Here is an 18,157-nt window from a genome sequence, read left to right as displayed (position 1 = left end):
TGGCTGTAGTGAGGCCAGGAAACTGGGCTGCACTTTGGGTGTTGACTGGCTGAGGAGGTTGTCTTTGTTGTTTGGGCCTTTGGGTTCCCCACACGAAGGTACTTGGTGGGGCTGGTGTGTAGGCGGTGGGGGCCGGTCTTGCTGCTGGTCGGTTTGCCTGGACCCTCTTTGTTCTCTCGGAGCATCCAGGATTCCAGGCGTGGTGTTTGCCCCCGCAGTTGGCACACTTGGGGGCAATTTTTTCCCCATTTTTCAGTTTGGTGAGGCAGGACTGTGTGCCGTGCTTCTGTGCGCAGACTGCGCAGATTTCCCTGTACGTGCACCTTGTCTGATGGTGCCCGTATTTCTGGCATCTGAAGCATCGCAGGGGCTCTGGGACGAAGGGCCTCACTTCGTAGATCCCCCAGGTTTTGAGGTCTATGGTGCTGGGGGGTGAGCCGTAGTGCGTTATGAGGACTTGTTTCGTGGTGGCCGTCTTGTCGGACAGGGGAGAGCATCTCTCGGCTTTTAGGATCTTCGGGTGGTTCTCCAGGGGTTCGAGAGGTAGTTCCTTTGGGTACCGGAGGACTACCGACTTCATCAGTTTCTGGGCGGGGTCTAGCTTGGTTGAAGTAATGGTGGTGGTGTTTTGTAGGTAAGTGTCGAGGGTGGTGGCGGAGTTCTTGTCTTTGGGGTGAACGATCATCTCCCCCTTTAGGTTGGGCCGCACTGAGAACTTGGCCAGTGGGTTTTGCTTTTCCATCTCTGTGACGGCGGCATATGTTGTTTTTGCGTCCGTTTTCGTGATCCGGAATTTTGGCAGTGTCGTTGGAGGTGAGCTGGTGGTGGTGATGGGTGCCTTGGGGGCTGCTTGACGGCAATCGTTTCCCGAAAAGGCACGTCGGCGTTTCTTATTTTCTACCTTCGTCCAGTTGTCCTCAGTAGCGGTAGCAGTGGTGGTGGTGGTGGAGGTGGTGGTGGTGGTGGAGTTGTTGGAGGTGGTGGCAGAGTTCCTACTTTTCAGGGCTTCGTTGAAGGCGCGTAACTGGTCTGCTTTCTCTGTGCGAAGCCTGTCGTGGTTCGGGTCGTCAGGTTGGCGGTTCAGGCGGGGATCGCGGTTAGGAGGGCGTACGCGCTCCATAACCGGGTTTATTTATTTTTTTTTTTTTTAGATCCTACCTATTCCGGTTGAGTAAATAGCAGAGGAATTACAGCACTCCCCACTAGCTGGTGGTCGTAGAGTGGTTCCTGAGCTTCTCTCCCGGAGCCCCGATTGGGGAAGCCTACTTCCTAGTGTATGTGACTGCTCACTTATAGACGTGAGCTAAGTGTGCCTATTTGGGAAGGATAAGGATTGCTACCCTCTTTCCAGGTGGACCCGCACGATCACGGTTTTCCTGGAAAGACTCGGCTGGGGAGGGTTTTGCTCCGACCCCCTTTCGTGTTCACAATCTCCTGGGAGGGAGGTGAACAGTTACAGGGGGGACCGCAGGACGAATACACTTTTGAGGGTGCAGGTCCCTAGGCCAGAGCGAAAAAGGAAAAATGGTAGTAGAAGGAAAAGAGCTCAAACCACGCCGGGAATATCGCGCTATAACTGCTCTCCAGCTGGAGTGTGGGTCACTCACACCACCAGTGGGGAGGGCAAGCTAATGCTCGATAAACCGAGAACGCTCGTGAGTTGTTGTGGACGATGACAGTCGTGGGTGGTCCGGTCCGGGAAGATGGCCAACAATGGTACAAGGGAGAGGGCGGTCTTCAGAGTTCCGGGTCCAGCAGGAACTCTGCTTATATACGCCTCATCAGACGCGTCTCTAACATCCTAGAGTAACCCAGAGATGTCTGTGAGATTTTAGAACATTCTACTCTGATCGAGTCTTACAATCATAAAAAAAAATGATACGATACATTCTAGAATATTCTTACATAATTAATACAGCAATATATACACCTTATTTGTGGACAGACTAAATCAATGTTATTCCAACTGCACATAGGCCGAGATATTTCTATATGATTAAATTTGTAAACCATATTCATAAAATAGTGTTTACGTGAATTAGTTTGTTCCCAATACTGTGAGTAACCCAAGTAATGATATTTGTCTTATATTATCTTCAAAAATATACTTGTATGATTAGGCCACAGTGACACCAACTTGTACTTTTCTCAGGATTTCTCCGTCGACAAAATCTGGCTACATGAGAAGTACAGTGCATACGGCTTCCTCGACAACGACATCGCCCTCATCAAGATCAAACGGAAGAGAGGACATGGACTGAGGTGAGTGTCTCGTCTGACTTAAGTTCTATTAATCACCAACACAAAGACTAAAATGAATTCTTCACTACTCCCTCATGTAGCAAAACCCTGAACGAATAAAACATATACTGTATTGTATTTTTCTACAATAAAACAATGGAATGTGCGTTCAGAGTGGCGGATTAATAATACTGTTGGTCTTTGTCATTTTCAATGTATTAATTCATTATTTGCTATGATTTGTGGAGTTGGTTATTTGTGGTTAACACCTTGTGTACAGCGTTGCCTCTGTGCTGAATAAAATTGTCTGGCGTTAGCTAAATAAAATATTAATAGTGGCGTCCCCATATTGAAGGGGTTAAATAATTGTGTGGTTCTATCCTTTTTTCGTGTGTGTGTGTGTATGTGTGTGTGTGTGCGCGCGAGCATCAGCTACAAATTCTACAATGATGTCTCATTGTGATTAATGAAGGTTGTGACTATTCCTGTGCTCTTTGTATAATTCTGAACCTGTATAGCTCCTTGCCCTCCATGATGGCCCACAACTCTGCCCATTCACTTAAGTTCCTATTTTCCGATCACCACTGGTCAACCTGTCACCTCTCTGGCTTGTCCATAAGATCTTAATTCCCCTAAATCTGACCATGGCATGGGTCAGCGACGGGCGTCTCTCAGTGAGTGTTCCTTACTATCCCAGTCAGGGAGATGACGAGGCCAGTCAGGGGCACACTGGAGATGGCTTTGAGGAGTTTAGGACGAATAAGAAGAAACAAAAATTTAAGAAACATTCTGCACAGTCGTCCCAAGTGGATGATATGATTCGATCCTTAAAAAGTTGAAAGACTACTGTACCTTGTCACCCCCTTCCCTAAGAATATGTCCCCTGAGAAGCTTTTGATCTTCCGGGCATCTACAGGGCAAACAGAATCTACAAGGATAATGCACCAATTACTATTGTGGTATCGTCATTGTATGGAATGGTAAGGAACCGCCTTCCGTTCAACATTTCTTCTTCGGGGAGTGTAGCGCCCCTAGTCATATCAGATAGTGGGTTCTCACCCCTGTGATGTGTTACAACTGTTACGGAACCTACCATGTGGCGAAGTACTGCCACAAAAAGTGCCTGCTTGCCTGCACTGAACTTCAATTCCTATTTGTGACTTTTCATCATCCTTTACGATGAGTGGATTTTTTTTGAGGATTCTGTCATCATTTTGCGGATTATTTGGCCGATTAATCTATAAATCTGAAGACGAGATGTTTGTGACATTAAAAATAAGACTTTACCTCAGTATCGAGAGGTTTGGCCCTTCTTCTCATACGGACAAGTACAGACCGCAGTAAAAATGTTCGTTTGAATCACAAATAATGCGTGATCATTGCTACAGGGAGAGCCATGGCAGTTAGGCATACACTGAGGAATTCGTGGGGTCGGCTACTCAGCGACAAACAGCGTTTGTAAGGGAGAAATTCACTACAACTTAACTACAATTTGTTAAAAGTGATATAAGCACCTACGTGATATGTTAAATTTCATTGTAGTATTTTTAAAAATCAATTTATATGTATATTTCAAAGCATATAAAAAACTAGCTTCCTTTTTTTTTTAAATAAAGCTACTATTGACTCTCCTCATAGTGACTTTTGAACATCACGAGTCGGCATCCCTGTCTAGAAGTTAGAACAACAGTTTGTCTCTCATTGTCAATAGGAAAGTATGTAGGATTTAAAGTCTATCTCTTGATTCAGAAAATCACAGAAATAAATTTTTCACTAAGAATCGCATAGAGCTCTTACAAGTGATGATAACGCCAGAATACTTGTGCATGGATAATCGATTAATCGTATTTCTATTTTGTAAAGATATTTTTTCTGGTTCTATAATTTTGAGTAAACTCGCATTGTTATTCAAATTTTGTTATTAAAAATATCAGAAGATAAACATGAGGCCTACCTGAGACCACTGTAGTATATTAACTAATGATGTTGTTGTCTATTATAACTATTATGAAAGTATAAATAAATATATCTACACAAGGCAGGTTGGATATATTGAATACCAATCATGTACCACTACCACTACATACCATACCATACCATACCATACCATACTACAGTGTCCTGTTTAGGGAAATCAAAAGTACCTGAATAAGAGCATTTGAACTTGGCACGCCACAAGGAGAAGTGTCAAGTTCTATGGGTGCAAACGTTTGGGTTGGGTATAAACGAGACCCCCTAGTATGGCCCACTGCAGTTTCCTCCGTTCTTATGCTCTTATGTTCTTAATATACTGATGCACAAGCTTATTATTGACATTCCAGTTCAACCGACTGAAGCTGCGATGTTTTACACGTATGATTTCTGTATTATGGTGCATACCAAACCCAGGCTCCAAGCCCTAATGGATGCATTTGCTCGGAGGACTGTTGAATGTGGTGGTCTCATAATATCTATTGATAAGACGAGGGTCCTCAATCCTTGCCCTGCTTATCCTTTTAACTTTAATATTGATTTAAATGATGCGAACTTCATTGCCAACCTCCACGCCAAACTATTAGAGCGAATTAAACCTCTTGGAACCTTACTTGGTGAAAGCTATGGAATTAACATCACCTATGCTCGTACCTTCTATCTTCACTTCATATGATCCATAGTTGACTATCATGCTCCTCATCTTGTTACTCTTCCTTACAAACATCTTGATAGCCTGGAAGTAGTACAAAATAAAGTCATGTGCAATATCTTAGGATTCCCAAAATCTACAAGAATTATAAACATGAGAAAAAAACTTCCTGATCACAGCGGATGGGGTAAAACACGCACTAAGAATTATCGTAGAGATCAAGAAGTTTTTTCATCAGCACATTTATATTTATGGGAATGGGTCAGTGATCCAGGGTCACAAATAGCCCTCATCTTCGTGAACAACTTATATTAGAAGGACTAGTGGATAAAGATCAGTCAGCAACTTAAGTTCTGGATATGAAATGGAAGTCTAACAAAGATGAATTAGGTTTTCACTCCAGCCTAGAATACTTGAAATTTATGGAATACTGTATCACCGGCCTATTGGCCCATACTAGGCAGCCCCGTTTACACCCAACCCATATCGCTCATATATCAGTCAAAACTATATTTGAAGCTTCCCAGCGTGTTGGAGTTAATGATGATGTTTGGTTACTTATTCCACTCTATTTCCAAACCAGTGTACTCTGCCACCTTCACAGCAGTGGGAACTGAATGTCCCAACATGAGTAATGGATGAGTGGAACAAGTTACCAAACACCATCATTAACTCCAACACGCTGGGAAGCTTCAAATATAGTTTGGACAGATATATGAGCGATATGGGTTGGGTGTAAACAGGGCTGCAGTTTCCTTCATTCTTATGTTCATATCAGCGCTGTAGTGAATATAAACCAGAATGGTGGTTTGAACTCGCAACTTAAAGTTATGTACAGTGCACACAGACAGACACATTCACGTACCTCCTGTTATAAGACAATTTTATTCTTGGGCAGGTTTGGCCCGAGGGTGAAGCCCATCTGTCTCCCTGACGCCCGTGACTCCTACGATGACCTGCAGGGATGTGTGGTGATGGGATGGGGCGAACAGATCTTTGTACCTGAGGTAAGTGTCCAAGACTTTATCTTCTTTGTGATAACAACAGTTGTGTACAAAATACATGTACAGTATAAATTAAAGTGTCATCATCTATATAGAAGGAACAATTGTCATCCAGTCAACAGAGGGAGACCACATGGTCCTACATTTGATAATCCTGAATATTGTTAGAGGGCGACGGTAATGAAGATAACTAATGAGCTTATACTGTCACACACATACCCTATTACTTTGCTGTCGCTCGGAGTTATTAAGGATGTCACCTTCGTTGGGGAACTCCGAGGCCGATACGGGACCGGCAGGGTCGTTCATAGGTGTTGCACATGTGGGGGGCTACATCTAGTGTGAGAGGGGCGGCAACAGCGTCTTTTCGGAGTTGGCACTTGTCTGCCTCGGTTTGGAGTTGGGCTAACTCAAAGGTATTGACACCTTCTCTCATGGTGCTCCTCCAAGCGTTATGGTGTGCAGTAATCGTCTCCCAGGTAAGAGGGTAGATTTGGCACTTTTTCAGGTGTGTCTTAAGACTATCTTTATACCTTTTCAGTTGCCCATGTGATGTTTACTATTCGTGAGGTGAGTGTAAGGTATCTGCCTTGGCAATCTACTGTCGTTCATGAGGGTAACATGGCCAGTCCAACAAAATTGTTCAAAAATAATGGTAGCCTCGATGCTCCTACAGTTGGTATCAACGAGAATGCTGTCATTTGTTCTCTTGTCTTCCCAGAGAACTCGGAGGATGGAACAGACTACGTTGGTGAAAGTTTTCAAGTGCCTTGAGGTGCCTCCTGTATGTGATCCATGTCTCACTGCCATATAATAGGGTGGGGAGGACTACTGCTTGATATACATGCAACTTTGTAGATAATTTCAGCTCCCTACAGTTGAAGACACGAGTATACTGTCTTCCAAACACTTGAGATGCACATCTGATCCGATGTTGAATCTCTTCATCGATGTCTGCGGTGTTTGACAGGTGGGAGCCGAGATACTGAAAGAGGGTAACTTTAGAGAGGGTAGTACTGTTAAGCTGGATGGATGGTGGAGGTGTGGCTGAACCAGGGGCAGGTTTAAAGAGAATCCGAGTCTTATGTACATTCACCTAAAGGCCGAAGTGTGCATACACATCTGCATAGGTGTTCAGGATCTGTAGGTCGCGTTTAGTGTGAGCGACAAGGGTGAGGTCGTCTGCATACTGAAATTCAGTAATGTAATCTGCCGACACCTTTGTTCCTGCCTGGAGTCGTCTTATGTTGAAAAGACCCTTCATCTAGTACTGGATGTCCACCCCGCTGGCTAAATTAGCACTGCCACGAGTAAGGAAGGCAGTCAAGAAAATGGAAAAGAGAGTTGGTGCCAATACACATCCTTGTTTTACCCCCGTTTGGATAGGGAAGAATTCAGACGGGGTGCCATTGTGCAGGACACTGCCGATCATATCATCGTCGAGTTGCCTCACAATGGAGATGAATTTTGGTGGGCAGCCAAAACGGCCTAGGGTCCGCCAGAGGGCTTCCCTGTTGACCAAGTCAAAGGCCTTAGTTAGGTCGATGAAGTCCATGTACAGGTCACAATGCTGTTCTCTGCACTTTTCCTTGGATGGCAGGCAACAAGGATCATGTCAGTGGTGCCATGTGATGGTCTAAAGCCACATTGAAATTCTAGGAGGAAGTCCTCCACCTGAAGAAGTCTGTTTAGGAGGACTCTTGCCTGTTACTGACAGCAGCGAGATCCTGCGGTAGTTGCCACAGTCTAACTGATCTCCCTTAGGGGATTTCCTACTTTTCCCATATATTCTCCAGGAGAGAGTGGAAATAGCTGGTATGCAGAGGTCCTCCTGCTTTGTAGATCTCGGCTGGAATTCCATCGGGCCCCGAGTCTGTTTTCTAATATACTATACGCCTAGCTGTGTGTGTATCTGTTCTGGGCAGCCGAAATGGCACAATCGTTTTTCATCAAACTTGGTGGAAAATCGCACAAAAATTCGTAGAGTGGAACAAACCTGGTCCCATGTCGATGGTTTCTTTAGGAAGGCATTAATTAATCATCTTATTTACGCTGGCAAAAGATGTCTCTGTACGCTGTCTGCCGGCCAGACGATTGCAGTTATCGTACGGCCCCCTCCTCTCCCCCCACTTTTTCTCTTAGCCTACTGTTTTTTTAATGTTGTTTGGATTAGTAAAGGAAGTAAGATGAGTAAATAGAAGAATAAAGAAGGGGAAACAGAAAATAGTTAGAGATAACAGGTGGGGGGGGGACTGAGTTTCATCATGCGTCTGGATGCGCAATTTCAACGTTACCAGACGACCTTACAGCTACAGTGTATACTTATTCCTGTGGGTGACTGTACATAGAAAGAGAGAAGAGATAAAAAAATAATAACAGGAATTCATGGAGAAGATGACTACAATAGACACAGGGTGAATATAGACAGTGAAACAGACAGGAGGTTGACAAAAATAGACAGATTCATACATGCACAAATAGACAATATGGCAACTAACATGACAGACAGACAGCTGACTGACTGGTTCACATTAGACAAACAGGCAGACACACGCCAACAACGGATAAGACAGACAGATTTGACGACATAAAGAGTACAGACGGGCTTACATTCAAACACCACGCAGACAAACTGACAATCGGGATGGCAATAGACGGGACGGATAGTCTTGAGACAGATTAGAAGGCATTTATAAACAAGAATAACACCAAATTGACCATAGCTGCGTCAGTGAGGGTAAGAGGTCTTACATCAATTCAATTTCAATTTCAATTGTTTATTCCTTGATAGAGGAAGCGGGATCCTAGTGCTGTCACAAGGTACCCCTGTACAATAACACCAGAAGCATCTGGCAAGTGTGACAAGTATATACAGTATAAATATTATAAAGGGGCTTACTAAAGCCTAAAGAAGGAAGGAAGGACATTCCTTTAACACATAATCAATGTTATTTACATAATACCTGGCCAGTATGGGGAGGATCATCGTGTCTCCATCAGGTGGTCGTGGAGTGGTGGTCCAGCAGGCGTCACGGAAGCGTTGTGTGTGGGGACATCTTAGGCTGTCGGGTCTTCTGCATAATGCACAAGAGCGTTGCTCATGGGGTCTTACAGCCACCAGCGTAAATAATAAGACGCATTGAAAACTAACACCCTCGCGCGGAAAGAACATTGATGGTCGGTCAGTCATGTGAGATGGGCCTAAAACTGACTAACGTACATGATGACTATGATGACTTAACACAGGTGATGACTTAAGCAGATGGTGACTAATCTAACCAGAATCAAGGTTACTTCTCTTCATAATATAATTTATCTCGGAATGATCATCGGTGATTCAAAATATTTTTTTTTATGATCTTAACCTCTCCTTATGGCGAATATTTCTTTAAGTAATTATTCTAACCTTTATTCTATTCCTTCTTATAGTATATTAGATACTGTAAGTATCACTACCACGACCATGATTATAACAACCACGACCATGATTATAACAACCACGACCATGATTATAACAACCACGACCATGATTATAACAACCACGACCATGATTATAACAACCAGGACCATGATTATAACAACCACGACCATGATTATAACAACCACGACCATGATTATAACAACCACGACCATGATTAAAAACCACGACCATGATTATAACAACCACCATGACATGATTATAACAACCCGACCATGATTATAACAACCACGACCATGATTATAACAACCACGACCATGATTATAACAACCACGACCATGATTATAACAACCACGACTGTACACGCCTTGGTTAAGGACGTTCAGGTGACGGGCAAGTCGAAGGGAATGATTGAAACCCGTCTTTTGATGCATTCAATATTTATTGATGTGGTCAAAACCTGCAGAGGAGAAGGCGTTCATAATATTACAAGGTGATCCATCTGATACATAATTAGTTAGTCTCACACAATTTTATCTTAATTACAATATATTAAACATACTGACATAACACAAAGTTCATAACTCTATTAATCTTAGCTTCGCTTCATTCTGCATTGTCTTATTACTCCGGGTTAGGTAGAAACGAGTAGGCGTAATTAGTCAACAATATTTCAGTACCGAGGGGTATGTCATCACTTAGGCCGTACTTACAAGTGCGGGTCAATGCAGATCAGTATGGTGTTCCAAGAGACAGCAGTATTGCGTAAATTGTTCCGGCACAAATTCTCGGACAGGAGAAAGCTGGTTTTCACAGCATCACTAGAGAGGGCGATCTGACTCATGGAGAGGCGGGCAGCACCGCCACCAGTTGAAGACAGTCCACTCAGCAGAACCAGGACTTGTCTGTAAACACTTCTACAACTGGCGAGGTCACAGATCGAAAGATTGAATGGCATCACACGCCAGCACTGTAGCTGAAGCCAGCGGCGATAACAACGACCATGATTATAACAACCACGACCATGATTATGACAACCACAACCATGATTATAACACTCATGACCATGATTATAACAACCACGACTATGATTATAGCAACCACGACTATGATCATAACCACGACTATGATTATAGCAACCACAACTATGATCATAACCACGACTATGATTATAACAACCACGACCATGATTATAACAACCACAACCATGATTATAACAACCACGACCATCTGGAAAACGATGTCGCAATACGCTGTCAGCCGGATGGCGGTTGCGCGCAAGCCAAACACAAGCTTCGTACTTTCACGCCTCGGTAAACTGTACCACCGGATTCGCCACCGGGCATGAAGGGCCCACGATCACTTGTTTTTTATCTATTTGGTCACAGTAGCTACCTCATCCAGGAATGGAGGATAGCTGAGATGGGTCAGCTCTGGATGCTAAGGGACCTGCTGGGTAGACAGGACATCACATCGGATTTTCGGCTGAGCAGCAAATGGTAGTGCTCTTTCTAGTGCTGAAGGATGTCTTCTTCGTCTTTAATTGTGGAGTTACCGTCGGATGAGCGGAGGGGGGCTACGCCACGAGGGATTGGCAATTAAAGTATTTTAGTAGAATTGAAAAATTCGTGCATCTTGTGTTGATCTGCAAGCTTTTTTTTCATTTCACATGGTTTATTTTTAAACCAGCCATTCTTTAGTTTGCAAAGTTCCTGCTGGGCCGCCACTTTCTTCTTGCAGAAGGTACCAGCTTTGGTCCAGTTAAAGCAGCACAAGTACATTGATTTCTGGGTCATTTTCAACAGACCAGTCCTGGTGTATTTTATCGATCTGGCCCATTTGGCACTGGGATTTAGGTTGTTTATCAGCCCATGTTCGAGCTTCTCTCTGAAAGCATGTGTTACCACTGGATCCTCTAGATGCTTAGTGTTAAAACCTCTCTTGGGAGGCTTGTTCCCTTTGCCGTTTTGGGATGACATACAGTGAGAGCTTGGCTCTGACGAGTCAATGATCAGTGTTGCAGTGGTCTTACCCACGCATGGGTCGGGTGATGAGGACATCTCTGCGATCTCTTTCTCTGACAACGATATAGTCAATGAGATGCCAGTGTTTGGATCGTGGGTGTTGCCACAAACCCTTCAACTTGTTGGCCTACATAACAAGGTATTGGTGATAGTGAGGTTGTGTGTGGCACACATGCTGAGGAGGAGTAGGCCGTTGGGTTTACACTTGCCTAGTCCATTTCTCCCTATGGTTCCCTGCCAAATGTTAGCATCTCTGCCAACTCTGGCATTGAAGTCGCCAAGGAGCACAACCTTATCTTCTCTGGGGATAGCGTTTTGGCTGCCCACCAAAATTCATCGACATTGTGAAGCAACTCCGTGATGGCATGAATGACAATGTCCTGCACAGTGGCACCCGGTCTGAGATCTACCCCATTCTAACTGAGATAAAACAAGGATGTGCACTGGCACCAACTCTCTTCTATTTTCGTGGCTGCCTTCCTTACTCGTGGCAGTGCCAATTTAGCCGGCGAGGTTGACATCCAGTACCAGAGGAAAGGGGTCATTTCAACATTTGACGACTCCAAAAAGGAACAAAGGTGTCGGAAGTTTCCATTACTAAACTTCACTGTGCAGATAACCTCACCCTTGTTACTCACACTGAATGTGACTTACAGAAGAACCTGAACACCTACGCAAATGTGTATGCACACTGCGGACTTGAGGTGAATGTATGTAAGACTCAGATACTCTTTCAGCCTGCCCCTGCTTCAGCCACACCTCCACTATCCATCCAGCTTAATGGTACTACCCTCTCTAATGTTACTCACTTTCAGTATCTCGGCTTCCACCTGTCCAACACCACGGACATCAATGAAGATATTCAGCATCGGATCAGATGTGCATCTCAAGCCTTTGGCAAACTCCAAACATGTGTCTTCAGCTGTAGGGAGCTGAGATTATCTACAAAGTTGCATGTGGTCCTCCCCACCCTGCTATATGGCAGTGAGACATGGGTCACATACAGGAGGCACCTCAAGGCACTTGAAAGCTTTCACCAATGTAGTCTATGTTCATCCTCTGAGTTCGCTAGGAAGACGAGAGAACACATGCCAGTATTCTTGCTGACACCAACTATAGAAGCATCGAGGCTACCATTATCCGTGAACCACAATGTTGAACTGGCCATGTTAACTGCATGGACTGCCAAAGCAATTACTTTACAGTCACCTAATGAATAGTAAACGTAACGCCGGCGGGCAACTTAAAAGGTATAAGGATAGTCTTAAGACAAACCTGAAAAAGTGCCAAATCGACCCCCTCACCTGGGTGTCGATTACTCCACATTGTAACGCTTGGAGGAGAACCGCACGAGAAGGTGTCAATACTCTCGAGTTAGCACGACTACGTACCAAGGCAGACAAGCGCCAATGCCGGAAAGATGCTCGCGCCACCCCTCCTGCACTAGATGTAGCCCTCCACAAGTGTAAAATCTGTGGCCGGCACAGCCGGTCCCGTATCAACCTCTCTAGTCACCTCAGTGCTCACCAACGAAGGTGACATCTTTAAAAACCCATATTATTTTATCATAGCTGGATGATGGTCATACTCAATTCCAAGTGACAGCAAAGTAGTAGTAGTTGTGTGCGTTCACGTGTGTGTGTGTGTGTGTGTGTGCGTGCATATGTGTGTGTGCATGTGTGTGCCTGTGTGTGTGTGTCTGTGTCAATGTGTGTGTGTGTGTGGCGACCAGTGGTGTAATAGTCAGCATTGTTGCCTCGCAAGCAAGCAGACCCAAGTTCAAATCCCGGGCAGGGTGAAACTATGGACATGTTTCTTTACGCCATTTGCCTCTGTCTACCCAGCAGTAATTGGGAACCTGGATGTTAATCGATTTGCGGATCATATTCCGGGGTAATGGTTAGCCAGTGCAGTTGGCGAGTTGTCCAGTTTTCTCGCACTATTCCTTGACACTGGGTCATGCAGCTCGTTAACTTAGGGTGTGGTTGTTGTGTTGGCAACAGCTTCTACACCTTAACCCTTAAGCCCCTGGTTAGGGTGCTGGTGGCAGTACCCCCCCACCCAGGGGTAAATCGAGAAAAATAAATTTTTTCGAAAAATAATTTTAACCTTTTAAAATGATAAAACAATAAAAAAGAAGTAAGAAAAACTATATATTGACCCTCGAGAAACTTCTCTGGCCATGCAGAGGGAGGGAGGAGAGGGAGAGATTAGGAGACAGTGTTGGTTTGGCAGCTGACGCTCGTGCTCCCTCGGCACTTAGCAGCTGTTTTTAGCTCGCCTTTGTGTCCGAAGTGGCCAATAATGTATGTATTTATTGATCTTAATACATATTTGCTATAAATAATTCATTTAGAATATTTTATTTGCATAATTTTTCATAAAAAAGTGCTTGGCAACACTCAACAGTGGGTCGCCGGTCTGCCTCGCTGTCTTTGTGTTTGGTAGAGCAAGTAATGCATAAAATAGTAATAATTCCACAAAAAATACTTTGTAGGGGTATCGAGATATTAAAGTTGTCTAGCACTCAGGATGGAAGGAAACTCTAATGTGGTTTTCTTATATAATATATATAAGTTATATGATAGACAGTCTGGTGCTGGAGATGCCGTGTGGTGGGGAGCAGCTCAGTAGAAGACGTTCGGGAGTATCGTGTTGAAGGAGGTAGATGTGCAGGAGCTTCGTTAGAGAAGGTGTTGCCTGTTGCTGGCCTCCTGGTTGAATGAATTGTTAACAGCGTGGAGCTTGCTGGAGGAGATGTTGCTTGTTCAAGAAATATGGTCAGAATGAGAGTTGGTTGGTGAGGAAGCTCAGAGAAGGACATGCTCGCTGGCGGGAGCGAGGACCGCCAGGCAGGCGAGGAGATGCGAGGGGCAGCCAGGCAGCGGCGGAGGAGGAGGTGTTGCTAGTTCAAGAAGAATGGTCTGACTGAATCTCAATGGAGAGACAGAGCTTATATACACCCAGCAGCGGCTATGAGTCATGGTGGGAAAACCCGAGAAGTAGCCGGTGAATAGTTCCGTTGCTAAGATACGGCGGGCATTGGAATGCGGATACGCTTGGTTGCTAGGGAAGGCGGCACATTGGAATGTGATGGCAGGTGGTGGGCTGCTACGCAGTTAGTTTGTAGGGGAGACATCCACTACAATGCTCCCCCTCCCCTCCAGGCGGTGTAGGAGACTTGTTGTTTGTAGAGTTGCTTAGCACATGTGAGGAAGACCGGGCGGTGCATGCCTCATGTGAGACAACGGCGATGGCGTGATGAGCCGATCGCTGAAATACAACTGTCTAGATACACACGATCTGTGGGAGAAGGGAGAAAAAGGGTGTGTGGAGGCGATGAATGTTCTTCCCTCACGACAGGTACAGGGTCGTCAGATGCGCCTGCTGGGGTGTGTGTGGGCCTGGATCAGGAGCAGGGGCTGGGTCAGCAGAAGCGGATTAGGGCTCGTGACAGCAGCTGGGTCCACGACAGCAGCAGGGTGCAGGACATTAGCAGGGAGTACCTGAGGGAGAAAAGAGGGGGTGTGGAGGCGATGGATGTTGTGTGCTTCCCTCACGGCAGGTACTGCTGGGTCGGCGGCTGAGGCAGGACGGGTGTGCTGGGGTCGTCAGAATGTGGTGCGTGAGGCAGGAAGAGGAGCCGGTGTCTGCTTGAAGAGTGGGAGCGTGATCAGTGTCTCCTCCATCCTGTGTGAGTGCTAATCTCCGGGAGTCACCATTGTAGGGGTATCGAGATATTAAAGTTGTCTAGCACTCAGGATGGAAGGAAACTCTAATGTGGTTTTCTTATATAATATATATAAGTTATATGATAGACAGTCTGGTGCTGGAGATGCCGTGTGGTGGGGAGCAGCTCAGTAGAAGACGTTCGGGAGTATCGTGTTGAAGGAGGTAGATGTGCAGGAGCTTCGTTAGAGAAGGTGTTGCCTGTTGCTGGCCTCCTGGTTGAATGAAATGTTAACAGCGTGGAGCTTGCTGGAGGAGATGTTGCTTGTTCAGGAAGATGGGCCAGAATGAGAATTGGTTGGTGAGGAAGCTCAGAGAAGGACATGCTCGCTGGCGGGAGCGAGGACCGCCAGGCAGGCGAGGAGATGCGAGGGGCAGCCAGGCAGCGGCGGAGGAGGAGGTGTTGCTAGTTCAGAAGAATGGTCTGACTGAATCTCAAGGGAGAGACAGAGCTTATATACACCCAGCAGCGGCTATGAGTCATGGTGGGAAAACCCGAGAAGTAGCCGGTGAATAGTTCCGTTGCTAAGATACGGCGGGCATTGGAATGCGGATACGCTTGGTTGCTAGGGAAGGCGGCACATTGGAATGTGATGGCAGGTGGCGGGCTGCTACGCAGTTAGTTTGTAGGGGAGACATCCACTACAAATACTTTTATAACCTACTCATAGCATTGTTTTACAGTAATACTACACTACTTTTAGCAATATTACTTTGTTACAACATGATAAAATCGACAAACAATGAAAATGAAAGAAACAAAAGTAGGTAATTATGTTCAGGAAGCTTCCCTGTAGCCAAGCGAGTTGTGTGAGAGGCAAATAGTCACACTGGAACCTGATAACCCTCCCTGGGCATTTAAAGCGTGGCGGGAATAGGCGCGCGTTCTGGAACGTCACTCTGGGCCTAGGGGTTCACGCCGAGGTGGCCCTTGGGCCGGCCATCCTCGATCTCGAGGGGCTTCCATTATTTGTGTGTGTGTGTGCCCATTTGCACGTGTGTTTGGGTGTGGTGAAATGAATAAACTACAAACATCACGTAAGACTGGGGAACCATTGCATGTCATGTTCTCCTAAAATAGTGATACATTAACCCAGTGATAGTGGCTTCCTGGCTATTTTGATGGATTTATCCCCATTATGTAACCAGTTCTACCTATAAATCATGCTAATTGAACGTTGCTGAGACATACTCGTTAGACTAATTACTGTATAAGAATCAACAGAAGTGATGACGTCATATAAACTTTGGCGTCATGGCTTACTGAAGTCTTTCATTCTGATGACTTACTTGATCAGCTGGACGAAACTCTTGTTATTTGATAAGGTAAAGGTTTATTACAAAAAATATATAATTTCAGCGTCCCTTCCGGCCATCCCCACGAGTGTTGCACTTCACTCCCACCATCGTCGTAGACCGCACGTGTCAGCTGCTGGCTGGGGCTAAGAACTATTCGTCGTCCAATGCATGCTTCAGGGCAGTGACCTCGAGTTCGTCCGTGTGCCGTGGGGACTCTGGAGGTCCTCTGGCCTGCATGGTGGATGGTAAAATCACTCTCTATGGCGTGGTGTCCAGGGGTGTATTATGCGTCCAGCCCAATAACCTTCCACAGATATACACTCGAGTAACAAAGTATATTCGTTGGATTCTGGAGAAAATTGCTGCTGAAGAGTAATAACCCAACCCTATATATTCTTACTACCAAAGATAGATATCAACATAGGAGTTTGAATATCTATGTTGATGTAATGAGGAGGATGATAAAGGAGCAACTGAAAAATTTATGAATGATGGGAACCTGGAAGTCTTGGCTTTAAAGGGAGGGAGAAGAAAAACGCTGATGGGAACAAGTGTAGACCATAAAGTGAACATTGAAGGAAGAAGAACAGAGTGGCAGTGCTGTTGACTGATGGAGTACAAGTATGTGTTATTTAAAATGAGATTTGACAAAAGGATGAATAAGTGAAGTGCATACTCGTAGATGTTCCAAAGAAAAAGGAAAGAAAGTGGTTTAGGCAAGGAATGAATAGCTGAATTTAATGTTTGAATTTGAGGGATAAAGTGATATCGAGTATGACAGCGAAATGGACGTGATTTGGGATAGACAGGACATTCAAGAAAAGAATGGAAAGACTGATAGAAATGCACTGTATGCTGACTACTGAGAGATAATTAATAATAAGTGTGGATATTTAAAGGGAAGGAAATTGATAAGTACAGTATGTGAATACATCGACCACTGATTAGTACAGGGTCCGGCAGAGAAACTTCACGGTTTTTAAAAACGGGCTGTGCTCGAAATCGTTGGAGTGGGGGAAGCGACATTGAACGCACGTGCAGTTTAACTGAACTGACCGGAAACAACATGAGGGAGGGAGTGGCAGCAATACCTCTCGAAATGGCACATCGAGTAATGGGGAATTTTCGCTCCCAACTGCAAAAATGTGTAAATAACAATGGACACCATCTCACTGATGTAATTTTTAAGAAGTGAAGCTTGTACATAAAATGTTTTGGTTAATTTGGGTTTAAAAATTTTGGGTAATTTATATATATATATATATATATATAACCGTCAGCTGGTGTTTCTCTTCCGGACCCTGTGTATTAAAATCAATCTGTAGCCCTAAATCATTGAGTTACTTCGAATCTTATGGTATCCTATAAATAATGTAAATACTGTAGTTGTGTACTGAGCTATCTTCCTGTTTGGGGGCACTTTGTGATGTGTGTGTGTGTGTGTGTTTTGTGCATGTATGCGTGTGCTCTGCGCATACCCCTCCAGGTCAGGGCCTGGTTAAGATTAGGGGGGGGGTCTTTATGCCAAGAGCTTTAGGGGGGGGGCAGGGCTCATGTATTCACTATCAACTGTATAATTTCTTTAGATCTTAGTAAATTAAAATACGATTGGAATTTATCTCCAAGAGGCATTTATTTATAATTTATAATTCTGCACAAGATGATATTGTAGGGGTATCGAGATATGATGTTGTCTAGCACTCAGGATGGATGGAAACTCTAATGTGGTTTTCTTATATAATATAAGTTATATGATAGACAGTCTGGTGCTGGAGGTGCCGTGTGGTGAGGAGCTGCTCAGTAGAAGACGTTCGGTGAG

At 44.7% G+C, this 18,157-nt stretch overlaps 1 long non-coding RNA gene across 1 annotated transcript; it reads left to right on the top strand.

Annotated features, from left to right (window-relative positions):
* The first annotated feature begins 2,066 nt into the window (after positions 1-2,066).
* LOC121854921 lies at positions 2,067-18,042 on the top strand. Its single transcript, XR_006086667.1, has 3 exons — positions 2,067-2,262; positions 5,763-5,871; positions 16,400-18,042. It is a non-coding gene; the product is annotated as an uncharacterized LOC121854921 (long non-coding RNA).
* The last annotated feature ends 115 nt before the right edge of the window (positions 18,043-18,157 follow it).

This window comes from Homarus americanus, unplaced genomic scaffold (assembly GCF_018991925.1).
Source record: "Homarus americanus isolate GMGI-L3 unplaced genomic scaffold, GMGI_Hamer_2.0 scaffold16861, whole genome shotgun sequence".
Taxonomy (NCBI): Eukaryota; Metazoa; Arthropoda; class Malacostraca; order Decapoda; family Nephropidae; genus Homarus; species Homarus americanus.
The sequence above is the reverse complement of the archived record's forward strand: the minus strand, read 5'-3'. Positions and strand labels throughout refer to the sequence as shown.